The sequence below is a fragment of the Elephas maximus genome, chromosome X (assembly GCF_024166365.1).
Source record: "Elephas maximus indicus isolate mEleMax1 chromosome X, mEleMax1 primary haplotype, whole genome shotgun sequence".
Taxonomy (NCBI): Eukaryota; Metazoa; Chordata; class Mammalia; order Proboscidea; family Elephantidae; genus Elephas; species Elephas maximus.
In genome coordinates, this window is record NC_064846.1 from 174,590,510 (window position 1) to 174,602,940 (window position 12,431).

At 43.3% G+C, this 12,431-nt stretch overlaps 1 protein-coding gene across 6 annotated transcripts in view; it reads left to right on the forward strand.

Moving 5' to 3' along the window:
- Positions 1 to 12,431, forward strand: part of NLGN4X (neuroligin 4 X-linked) — a 620,760-nt gene that overhangs the window by 248,715 nt on the left and 359,614 nt on the right. The window contains exon 1 of one of the 6 annotated variants that reach the window (XM_049872281.1): positions 11,299 to 11,605. The exons of 4 other annotated variants lie outside the window; for them this stretch is intronic. The gene's annotated coding sequence lies outside the window, so the exon portion shown is untranslated. Of the gene's footprint in view, positions 1 to 11,298; positions 11,606 to 12,135; positions 12,253 to 12,431 lie in introns of those variants that run through there. One more of the 6 variants, XM_049872284.1, reaches the window with a different exon arrangement.

Consider the following 12,431-nt stretch of genomic DNA (forward strand, 5'->3'; position numbering starts at 1 on the left):
GGATGTTCTGTTTTGTGACCTTGTGTTGTGCTGGTATCAGATGTTGTTGGTTTTCTGACCAAACAATATCCTTTAGTATTTCTTGTAGCTTTGGTTTGGTTTTTGCAAATTCTCTAAACTTGTGTTTATCTGTAAATATCTTAATTTTGCCTTCATATTTCAGAGAGAGTTTTGCTGGATATATGATCCTTGGCTGGCAGTTTTTCTCCTTCAGTGCTCTGTATATGTCATCCCATTGCCTTCTTGCCTGCATGGTTTCTGCTGAGTAGTCTGAACTTATTCTTATTGATTCTCCCTTGAAGGAAAGCTTTCTTTTCTCCCCGGCTGCTTTTAAAATTTTCTGTTTATCTTTGGTTTTGGCGAGTTTGATGATAACATGTCTTGGTGTTTTTCTTTTTGGATCAGTGTTAAATGGGGTTCGATGAGCATCTTGGATAGATATCCTTTAATCTTTCATGATGTCAGGGAAGTTTTCTGTCAGCAGATCTTCAACTATTTTCTCTGTGTTTTCTGTCCTCCCTCCCTGTTCTGGGACTCCAATCACACGCAAGTTATCCTTGTTGATAGAGTCCCACGTGATTCTTAGGGTTTCTTCATTTTTTTTAATTCTTTTATCTGATTTTTTTTCAGCTATGTTGGTGTTAATTCCCTGGTCCTCCAGATTTCCCAGTCTGCATTCTAATTGCTCGAGTCTGCTCCTCTGACTTCCTGTTGCGTTGTCTAATTCTGTAATTTTATTGTTAGTCTTTTGGATTTCTACATGCTGTCTCTCTATGGATTCTTGCAACTTATTAATTTTCCCACTATGTTCTTGAATAATCTTTTTGAGTTCTTCAACTGTTTTATCAGTGTGTTCCTTGGCTTTTTCTGCAGTTTGCCTTATTTCGTTTGTGATGTCTTGAAGCATTCTGTAAATTAGTTTTTTATATTCTGTATCTGATAATTCCAGGATTGTATCTTCATTTGGGAAAGATTTTGATTCTTTTGTTTGGGGGGTTGGAGAAGCTGTCATGGTCTGCTTCTTTATGTGGTTTGATATGGACTGCTGTCTCAGAGCCATCACTGGGAAACTAGTTTTTCCAGAAAATCTGCTAAAAAAAAAAATGCAGTCAGATCCCTATCAGAACTGCCTTTGGATTATAACTGCCACCTTGTTCCCTGTAAGGATGAAAGTCTGAGATTTGGATCATATATGCTTGGCTGTAGCTGGTTCTGTGTTTTTAGCCCAATTAGGGGTGGATTTTTGGTCCCTGGGTTTTTTGTGGTTCCTTCTCTCAGGCTGGAAGAGTGGGTTAGGAAAAGACCAAAAGAAAAAAAAGGCGGGGGTGGAAGCAAAGCCACTGTGGAGCCGGAGCCGTTCTCCCTCTGGCTCAGGAAATTCCAATGCTAATGTAGCCGCCTGGGGAGGGTGGGGGAGGGATCAGAGAGATAGGAGAGTAGCACCTCATAATATAGCCAGAGTTGCTTGTCTTGCTTGGAATGACTATTTTATCTGAGATTCCTGAGGGGTGTGCCGCCTATGTGTGCTGACTGTGTGGAGATTGCCCCCGGGGATCTGGCCCACTGAAGCCGCGGTCAGATCCTCCGCTGCCAGTCCCACGCCCAGCGTCAGGGTTCCCCTGCTGGGACGGTGCACTCCCAACTCCAAAATCAGTCGCTGCCTCCCAGGGACTTCTCGTCCTGCCAGCCACATCGCCGTGCTGCCCTCAGGGACCGGCTGGGCCCCCCTCCCGGGGTTAGTTCAGGGGAGTGAAGCAGGTCCCCGTGCTTGTGCTGTGACAGCGCCTAGTCAAAAGCCCGGCGGCAAGATTTCCCGGCTGGGACGCTGCTCTCCCAGCTCCAAGACCAGTCACTTCCTCCTGGGAACTTCTCCCACCGGCTGCATCACCACGCCGCCCGTGCGGACCGGCTGGGCCCCCTCCCAGGGTGAGTTCAGGGGGGTAGGTCTGCATCCCTTGTTTGTGCCGTCAGCTCCCCTGGGCCTTGACCTAAACCGGGGCACCAAGGTTACCTGAGTGGGACGCTGGCTCCAGGCTCCGAAAACAATTTTTGCTTCCCCGTATTTGTTCATTTTCTGTCTCTAAATCTGTGTTTGTTGTTCAGGGTTCATAGATTGTTATGTATGTAAGCGATTCACTTGTTTTTCCCAGTCCTTGTTGCAAGAGGGATCCGAGGTAGCGTCTACCTAGTCCACCATCTTGGCCCCCTTCCTCTCATGTTACTTTTACTGAATTGTCCAGGCAGTATTTCTTTCTGTTGTATACAGGGTCACTATGAGTTGGAACTGGATCAATGGCACCTAACAAGAACAACAATGAACATTTACGTAAGCTGTTATTTTCTTTAACAGTTGATATATATATATATATGTATGTATATATATGTCTTAGGAACTTATAATGAACAAAAACCTGCATCCTTCGAGTTAACCTGGACTTACGGTGACCACATGTGTGTCACAGTAGACCCATGCTCCACAGGACTTTTACTTGCTGGCTTTTCAGAAGTAGACCATCAGGCCTTTCTTCCGAGGTGCCTCTAGGGGGACTTGAACCTCCAACCTTTCAGTTAGCAGCTGAGATCTTAGCCGTTTACACCACCCAGGGACATAAAGAACATGGGCTTGGGTAATACCTCCTAAAGAATCCCACCCTGCTTAGAAACGGCCTCCCAGGTAGAAGGCGGCTTCACAAATCCTTTGTTGATGTGTTGAATCATGAAGAGGTCAAGGCTGCTGATGAGAGCTAAACAATTATCAGCCGGAGAGAAGAAAACCTATTTGGCTTGATGCAGAAATTACAGATTTGGTTGTCAAGATCCTCGTCTCTCTCTAATTTGATACTTGTTGGCAGACTTTGCAAGCAGATGATGTACTTCTTCATAGGCTTCATTCATCTCTGAGCTGTCTGAAAGAGTTGTGGCAGCAATTCTGCAAATTGTAAACTAGCTGGCATATTCGTTCCATTTGGTCAACTTTCTTTGATGTTTGTGTCTCTGAAACTTGTTCACTGTCCTCCATATTCCTATCTATGCCCATCCATCCATCCAACCATCCATGAATACATATCTGTATATCTATGTATCTGGTGCACACCACTAGCTGAAAGATTGGAGGTTCAAATCCGCCCAGACGCACCTTGTAAGACAGGCCTGACAATCCGCTTCCAAAAGGTAGCAGCCATCGAGGACCCTACAGAGTAGTTCTCTATTCCACACATATGGAGTTGCCATGAATCAGAATCGACTCGACAGCAATGAAAAACAACTCATGTGCCAATGCTTTTCCACAGAGATTGATCTCCATTTGAAACAAATCTATTGGCGTGAATGGATAGGTTCTTATTTCCCTGTTTCAGCGTGTACAAATATGCATATACGTGAATTTGTCACAGACAAAACATCATTTACAATAATTTCTCTCTCTTCTCAAGAAACAATCATAAAAAACTGAAATGACTATTTTTAAAAGGGGTTCCAAAACAAACCTTGAGTTTGAAAGAATAAAATTGAGCTGCTGCCCTGATAATTATTGGTCAGCTGCATTTTATTAACACCAAAATTAGAATTCGTGTTGCAATACACACAGACATTCTGTTTTTTTCCAACTTGCATAGATGGCCCTGGTCTGTTTGCCTGAAAGGTCTCTTTGCCTGAGCGTCAGTGAATAAAAGCACATTGATGCCACATCTTAATTTGCTCCCCCTAACGCTTTCTCTTTAAATATGGATTATCTGAAGTACAAGGTAAAGAAAGTAAAAAAAGAAGATGTAGTATGAATACATAATATAAGAACTCATAGTACAAGAGAATATATATAACATGTATGATAAAAAAGATAACAGGGATAGAATCAACCATTCTGGGAATCTAAGCCCCTCTACATATTATTATTTTCTCTCTCTCTCTCCATTTATTTATTATTGGAGCAATTCTAAGCTTCCAATTAACCTGGAGAGAGGAAATTTTCTGTATTTTTTTCATAATTTTAACATGCAGTACATTGTTCTTTTTTGTCAAAAGGACACAGGCACCGTGAAAGATTTTCAGAAGAAGTCTTAGGTAAGAGCATTGGGTAAAGCATTGCAAAATGTTTAAAAAATGAACTCTTTGAGCACCTTATTTGGGAGTCCATATTCTTGGTTCCCAGACAAAAGCAAGAGTTAATGGGTTTCTCATCCTGGACGAATGTAGCAAATTTCAGTAGCTTGAATACTTTTTACAAATCAGGGCCATTTAAAAGCAATTTAAGGTAATCATGCCCCGGGATGAAATAATAACCGCTGAAAATTTTAAATCACCTAATGGACACTCAGCACAAAGCGCATCTTGGTGCAGGGGGCGCACGTTCCATAATTAACAATGTTTTCTGATTTAAAATAACAAAATCAGAAGGACAAAGGCTTCAAGAGGCTGGGTGCCAATGCTCACCCAAGAGGGTATTGTTATTCCCATTTCCCAGATGCAGAAATTGGAATTGAATCACGGGTATTAGGAGAAAGCACACTATCCTATTGGAAAACATAGACTTTAAAATACTAACTTCAGATTTTAATAATCTTATAAAATACCTACAAAATGGGCAGGGCTCCATAAGAAGATCTCTAGATTGAATTTCTGTAACTATATTTAAATGTAAGAAAATGTGTACACATGAGATCGGTACAATAAAAACTCATTGGATTGGCATGAATTTGAAATTCATGATAATTCAACTGGTCCGAAGTTTACTTTGCATCACACAGAGAAAAATGTTTACTTAGCTCCTTTTTAGAGTATAAAATAAGACAGAATGGGATTTTCTAAACCTTAAGAGAGCAAATATTTTTAAGGTCTTTGGCATATTCCTTTCATTCAAAATATATACGGTGAAATCTGTGAGAGCAGGAACTGGACGGGACTGCCTTGTTTCTCTGGGTCTCGAAAGTTTTTTCTGCCTTTGGCAGAGTGTAGTCTTACCACTTTTCTGTCACTTATTTTAGTGAAAAATATTTGAGCTTCCTTCTCTGACAGGTTTCCGCCTTACACAAGTTCTGGCTTTCACAGGCTTACTGTATATATATATATATGTATATATAAAATATACATATGTGCATATATACATACAGACTTCGGACGTGTTATCAGGACAGACCAGTCCCTGAAGAAGAGGAAGACTCTCAGTGAGATGGACTGACACCCCAGCTGCAACAATGGGCTCAAACATAGCAGTGATTGTGAGGATGGCACAGGACCAGGCAGCGAGTTGTTCTGTTGTACATAGGGTCGCTGTGACTAAGATCTGACTTGACAGCACCTAACAACAACAACAATATATGTGTGTGTGTGTGTTCGTGTATGTATGTATATACCTACATTATGTATATATAATGTCTAGTGAACCCTGGTGGTGCAATGGTTAAGTGTTTGGCTGCTAACTGAAAGATTAGAGATTCAAACTCAACAGCAGCTCCATAGGAAAAAGACCAGGCAATCTGCTCCTGTAAAGATTAAAAAAAAAAAAAAGATTACAACCAAGAAAACCACACACACACACACACACACACACACACACACACACCAAAAAACCAAACCCATTGCCTTAGAGTCTATTCTAACTCATACCAACCCTATAGGACAGAGTAGAACTGCCCCATAGAGTTTCCAAGGAGCGCCTGGTGGATTCAAACTACTCGCCTTTTGGTTAGCAGCCATAGCACTTAACTACTAGGCCACCAGGGTTTCCATATATATACACCTACATATGTATATATACGTGTATATGTATGTATAAAAAAAAAAAATTATGTATACACGTGTATATATAACCCCATTGCCATTGAGTTGATTCCCACTGAGTGACCCTATAGGACAGAGCAGAACTACACCTTAGAGTTTCCAAGGGGTGGCTGGTGTATTCGAACCGCTGACCTTTTGTTTAGCAGCCATAGCTTGCTGTAGCTCTTAACCGCTGTGCCACCAGGGCTATATATGTGTATATACACACATACATATATATATTCTGAGCTCCCCATTGCTCTACATCTTTTTATGACATTGTTTTCCCATCTCCATATTCCATCATTTGTTTTGAAATGGCAGCCCTTTACCTCTTCCAAGAAGCTGGATCAATATCTCTATTGGTCCTTTGATTTTACATTGCAACCTGCTTGCCCAACAGTAAAGAAATGGTGCATTTCATTCTCCCTTTTTCAACCCTTGCTGTATGTGAGGGACTTTGGATTAGGGAAAACCATCTTGCCATCGAGCTGGCTATCGCAGGTAAAACAGTATGAAACGGTGTTCTGTCCTGTGCCATCTTCACAGTTGTTGGTACGCCTGAGTCCATTGTTGCAGCCATTGCATATTCTGAGTGCCCTCTAACCTAGGGGCTCATCCTCCAGCACTACATCAGGCAATGTTCTTTTGTGATCCACAGGGTTTTCACTGGCTGATTTTTGTAAGTAGATTGCCAGGTCTTTTTTCTTCTTAGTCGGTCTTAATCTAGAAGCTCAGCTGAAACCTGTCTGCCAGGGGTGACCCTGCTGCTATTTGAAATACGGGTGGCACAGATTCTGGCATCACAGCAAAGCCCAAGCCACCACAGCCTGACAAACTGACAGAAGGGTGGTAAACCCACACCCAATGCCATTGAGTCGACTCCAACTCATAGCGACCCTGTAGGACAGAGTAAAACTGCCCCGTAGAGTTTCCAGGGAGCGCCTGGCAGACTTGAACTGCCGACCCTTTGGTTAGCAGCTGTAGCACTTAACCACTACACCACCAGGGTTTCCTCTAAGAAGGCTCACAAAATTATAAACTGGTAAATTATACATTCCCTTTTTCTGAAAATGTTGGTCCTCTCTGTGCGCTCTGTTTGCCTAAGATGTCTTGTTGACCTCATTAGGGTCATTCATGAAAATATGTCTGCCTACCCCCCGGTAGGTCACATAACTCAGGAGAGAGATCTGCTCCCCGGCCACTCACCCACGCACCAAATCAATGTATCAATTAGCCCATCCTCCCACTGAGACAAATAATCAGATTTCACCAGTAAATACAGACTCCCCTCCCCAAGCTCATTTGATTATGCTGCCTTAGTATGTGTAGAAACGACTTCTCTCCATATCAATTGCTGTTTGTTTTTTTTTTTCTGATTTAGGGCTTCATCGTTTCTCTAGGACATCCCTCCTTGCAACATTCTCAGTAACATTTTCTTTGAATTCAGTTTTGTCGTCCTCCCACCTGTTCTTTACATTGCCACCAAAGTACTTACTCATTGCCATCAAGTCAATTCCAACTCTATAGGACAGAGTACAACTGCCCCACAGGGTTTCTAAAGCTGTAAGTCTTTATGGAAACAGACTACCGCATCTTTCTCATGTAGAGCTTTTGTTGGGTTCCAACCACCAACCATTCATTAGCAGTGCTCAGTCACTGAGCCACCAGGGCTCCTGCAGCCAGAGCAATCCTACTAAAACATAAATCTTTTCATTTCCTCTCCCACCAGCTGCTTAAAATATTTTAAAAATATTTTACTGGCTTTTGTGGTATTTACCATTGAATTTACCTAAAGAAGTTTGATCTTGGTCCTTGGGTCTTAAGAGATAACCTCTAAATCCTTGGGATTTCCTCAGTAACTGGAGTCTCTTTGTAAAATAAGGGGGTTCTGGACATGATAAATTATGCTAATGTGCTAACTCAGGTGGGGGCTGGCCATGCTAGACAGACTTGCCAAGTGTTATAAGTGATCTTAGTGGAGGGAAGTATGATTCAATCAATCATTTCTACATAACGAAGCCCCATTAAAGACTCTGGACACAGAAGCTCCAAGGGCTTCCTGGTTGGTGAAAGGTATCAATGCACATGGGAAGGTGTTTGTTGTTGTTAGATGCCATTGAGTTGGTTTCCACTCATAGAGACCTCATGAACAACAGAACTAAATACTGCCTGGTCCTGTGTCATCCCCACGGTTGTTGCTATGCTTGAGCCCGTTGTTGCAGCCACTGTGTCAATTCATCTCATTGAAGGTCTTCCTCCTTTTTGTTGACCCTCTACTTTACCAAGCACAGTGTCCTTTTTCAGGGACTGGCCCCTCCTGATAACATGTCCAATATACGTGAGGCGAAGTCTCGCCACCTTCACTTCCAAGGAGCATTCTGGCTGTACTTCTTCCAAGACACATTTGTTCCTTCTTCTGGGAGTCCATGGTATATTCAATGTTCTTTGCCAACACCACCATTCAAAGGCATCAATTCTTCTTCAGTCTTCCTTATTCATTGTCCAGCTTTCACATGCATGTGAAGCAATTGAAAATACCATGGCTTGGGTCAGGTGCACCTTAGTCCTCAGAGTGACATCTTTGCTTTTGGTCACTTTAATTAAAGAAGTCTTTGACAGCAGATTTGCCCAGTGCAATATATCATTTGATTTCCTGACTGATGTTTCCATGAGTGTTGATATGGATCCAAGCAAAATGAAATCCGTGACAGCTTCAATATTTGGTCCATTTATCAAAATGTTGCTTATTTTCTAGTTGTAACAATTTCTGTTTTCTTTATATTGAGGTGTAATCCATGCTGTCTTTTTCTGGAACACAAAATCTCCGTATTGGGAATCCTCCCAGACCTTGCCCTATGTGTCTCTGCATTTGTGTCAGTTTTGCTATAATAAAACTTTAATCCAAGTATAATGTTCTTCTGAGTTCTGTGGGTAATTCCAGTGAATTATTGAGCCTGAGGGAGTAGAGAGAGGCAGAAAATCAGAAGCAAGGGGGCTTCTGGGAACCCCTGAGGTTATGACTGGCATCTTGATAGTATAGAGAGAACCCTTGGCTTTGTAGCCAGCAGGTGAGTGGTGAGGGTGTCATGGGGACCCACAAGCTATGGCTGGCATCTGACGTCTTGGGCCGATGTGGTAGACATGCCAATGTGTGTCCTTTAACTTGTGAGATTGAACCCAGCTCAAGGTAGTTAGGGTCAGAGGAAATACTGCCTGTGCCATTGAATCAAAGCTGAATCGCATAGACTTTAATTGGAATTGAATTCAGCTGGTGTCAGAGAATTGGAATATACCACAAACTGAACTTTACAACTCCCTACTACTTACTGAATAAATTCCACCTTTTTAACATGGCATTCAAGATCCTCCATAATTAGTGTGGCCAGCAATCCTTGGCGTACCTTGACATGTATACACATCACTTCCATCTCTGCCTCTGTCATCATTTTGAGATTTCCCTGTCTTTGTATCTCTTCTCTTACTATAAACATGCCAGACGTATTAGATTAGAGTCTACCCTGTTGCTGTTGTTGTTAGATGCCGTTGAGTCAGTTCCCACTTGTAGCAACTGTATGTACAACAGAATGAAACATTGCCAGGTCCTGTGCCATTCTCACAATCATTGTTATGCCTGAGTCCATTGTTGCAGCCACTGTCAATCCATCTAATTGAGGGTCCCTCTTTTTTTGCTGACCCTCTGCCAAGCATGATGCCCTTCTCCAGGGACTGGTCCTTCCTGATAACATGTCCAAAATATGTGAAACATAGTCTCACCATCCTTGCTTCTAAGGAGCGTTCTGGTTGTACTTCTTCCAAAACAGATTTGTTTGTTCCTCTGGCAGTCCATGGTATATTCAATGTTCTTTGCCAACACCACGATTCAAAGGCATCAATTCTTCTTTGGTCTTTTTTTATCATCTCCATTTTATAGGTGGAGAAACTGAGACACACCATACAAATACACATCCAAGGTCATATATGTGACCTGAACCCAAGCAATTGTAGTTTCAGAATCTATGCTCATTGCTTTGACCTTATATGATGTCCTCCGAATTCTCAACTAGGAACTTTAGACATTGCCCAATTAAAGATAAGTCCATCTAACCCTGTTAGATACTGCGTCACACTGCCAAACTTGAAACTGAATGGGGAAGACAGAGCAGATCCAAAATATAAAGGGCCATATTTAAAAATAATGGACCTTTCAGCAAAGATTCTACGGAAGAATCCTGACCAAAAGGGGGAAAATGTAGAACAGATTTTCAAATTCACATGGAATCCAGATTTTCTGGATCTGTGGAGGCTGGATGAACCAGAAAAAAATATTTCCCTGAGAAGATCTTTAACCCCTAAGCCTTAAACCAAAAATACTCCTTGAATTCATTAAACCAAATAATAACCAAAACAAAACCAAATCCAGTGCCGTGGAGTCGATTCTGACTCATAGCAACCCTAGGAGACAGAGTAGAACTCTCCCATAGAGTTTCCAAGGAGCGCCTGGCAGATTTGAACTGCCCACCCTTTGGGTAGCACTTAAACGCTAAGCCACCAGGGTTTCCAAACCAAAAAAAAAAAAAAAAATAGCGTAGCTTAGTTAGTGAAGAATGCCTGTGTTCAGCATTGCGCTCCTTTAAAGAACTGTCTACATGGGATCAAAGTGACAACAGTAACTGGAGATATTAGATAGGAAGCTTCGGGGGCAGTGTGCTTATGTTAAGAGGGGGGGAACAATTTAGAAAAGCAGGGTGAGAATAGCTGCACAACTTGAAGAATGTAATCAATGCCCCGAATCATACATGGAGAAATTGTTAAATTGGTGTCCGTTTTGCTGCATATATTTTCAACGACAATAAAAACAATAGTTTTTATTAAAAAAAAAAAAAGACCAATCTCAGCAACTTCCACCCTTCAATATTCTACTTAACAAAGTCATCGCTGAATAAGTACACAAAAAACATGCATCCACTCCAGCCACTCTCCCCAACATCATAGGAGCAGGAGAGAAATCCGGTCCTCCACAGACCTTCCTTCCAATTTTGCCGCCAGTCATCAATGACATCATTGCCTCCTGATTAAATCACAGCATCGCAGCCCTGGGAACAGTAACATCTTTGTCATTTGGGGTCCACGGGAACAGCTCCTCAGGGCTGGTACTCTTGGAAAACATAGCCTTAAAAAGACGTTTGCAAATACTGTGGCGCTGGCTTAGGGTAAAGAGTCTTTGAATCGCCCTTAGAAGCTTCGCAGTCAGGATGGATGCTGTCTGCGCGTCCCTGGCCTGGCCCCGGCGCGTGACCTGCCCACCTGTTCCACCACCCCAACGCCCCGGATCACTCTGTTACCGCTGGTTTGCACTGGGATTTGCGTTAGGTCGTAGCTGTGGCTGAGGTTTCTGTAGGGATGGGGCAGGCTGCGGGGATCTATTGGCTGCTGGCTTGGTAAATTTCATTCAGTTTGGGCCAATCGCAGGCGGAGAGCGAGGCAGACAGCAGGACTCGCTGCTCAAGCTGCCTTTTCTCGCAGAGGCGTCTCTCTCCGGCGTCCGCGTCTCTCCGCACAGAGCCCTCATTGAGCCCCAGCTCTGCCCTTCCCGCTCTGATTGTCATGCGTTGGCTGCCTGATTGCAGACTATTTACCACCCAAATTACCGATCTCCTCCAAACGGCGGTGGCGGTGGCCGCTGCTTTCCTTTGGCTGTGCAAATCTGCTGGCCCTTCCAGAAATCAAAGACGCCTGGACTAAAAAAGATAGCCTCCTGAATCAGACCATCGGCTATGCTTCCCTGGAAAAATCCTGATGTCTAAAAAGGACACTTTGAATCGTTCCGGCAGCGTCTGCACAGCTTGAGGTAGGTACCATTTTCAGATGTGTCTCGGGGTTATTTTATTTTAAAGCCTTTTGAACACTGTGACTCGCGGTTGCGCCCCAGCAAGGGTGGCTAAACCTCCCTGCAGCGGTTTGAGCCGCACTTCATCTGACATTTTTTTTCTTTCTTTATTTTGCAAAATTTGGACAGGACTTTCTCCCATCTGTCGCTCCATTTTGTAGGTGTGGGTGGAAGCGTGGACATACATGTACGCCTGTCATGTGCAGCCTTCATGCACTTCTCGATAGAAGCATTTGATTTTATTTTGCCTTTAAAAAATTGGGGAGCACCGAGATTTGGCTGCATTTTGCTGCAATCAGCTATTTGGACGGCTCCGGGTCCGTGTGTGATGTGTTTACAAAGTAGCGCAGCCTTCCATACAAATAAACTGAACAGTGTGGAGGGGAGAGAAGAAAAAAAAAAAAAATCTATCTGCAGTAGAGAGGGAGAGAGAGAGAGAAGGAGCTAGGCGCCAGTTCTCTGCAAAACCCGACTCGGAGGAGGAAGGCCGGAGGACTTCAGAAACTGTGAGCGCCCGGGGCCTTTCCCCCGCTTCTTCTGGAAGGAAGCTGCTAGCTACCACCTCCTGGCGTGCTTTTGGGGGTTAACAGGAGAGAAAAAAGAACCAGGTCTGCCTGGGGTTGCATTAAGCGGGTTTTTTTTTTTTTTTTTCCTTCATCTTTGGGTCGGCGAAGATGAGGGCTTGTGCGATGCATGAAATCACCCACGTGATGATCGATGAGGTCCTGGCCGGGGTGCAGGGGGAGAGCGGGGCGCTCTGGGGACCCCGCTGCAGACCCAAGGCCGG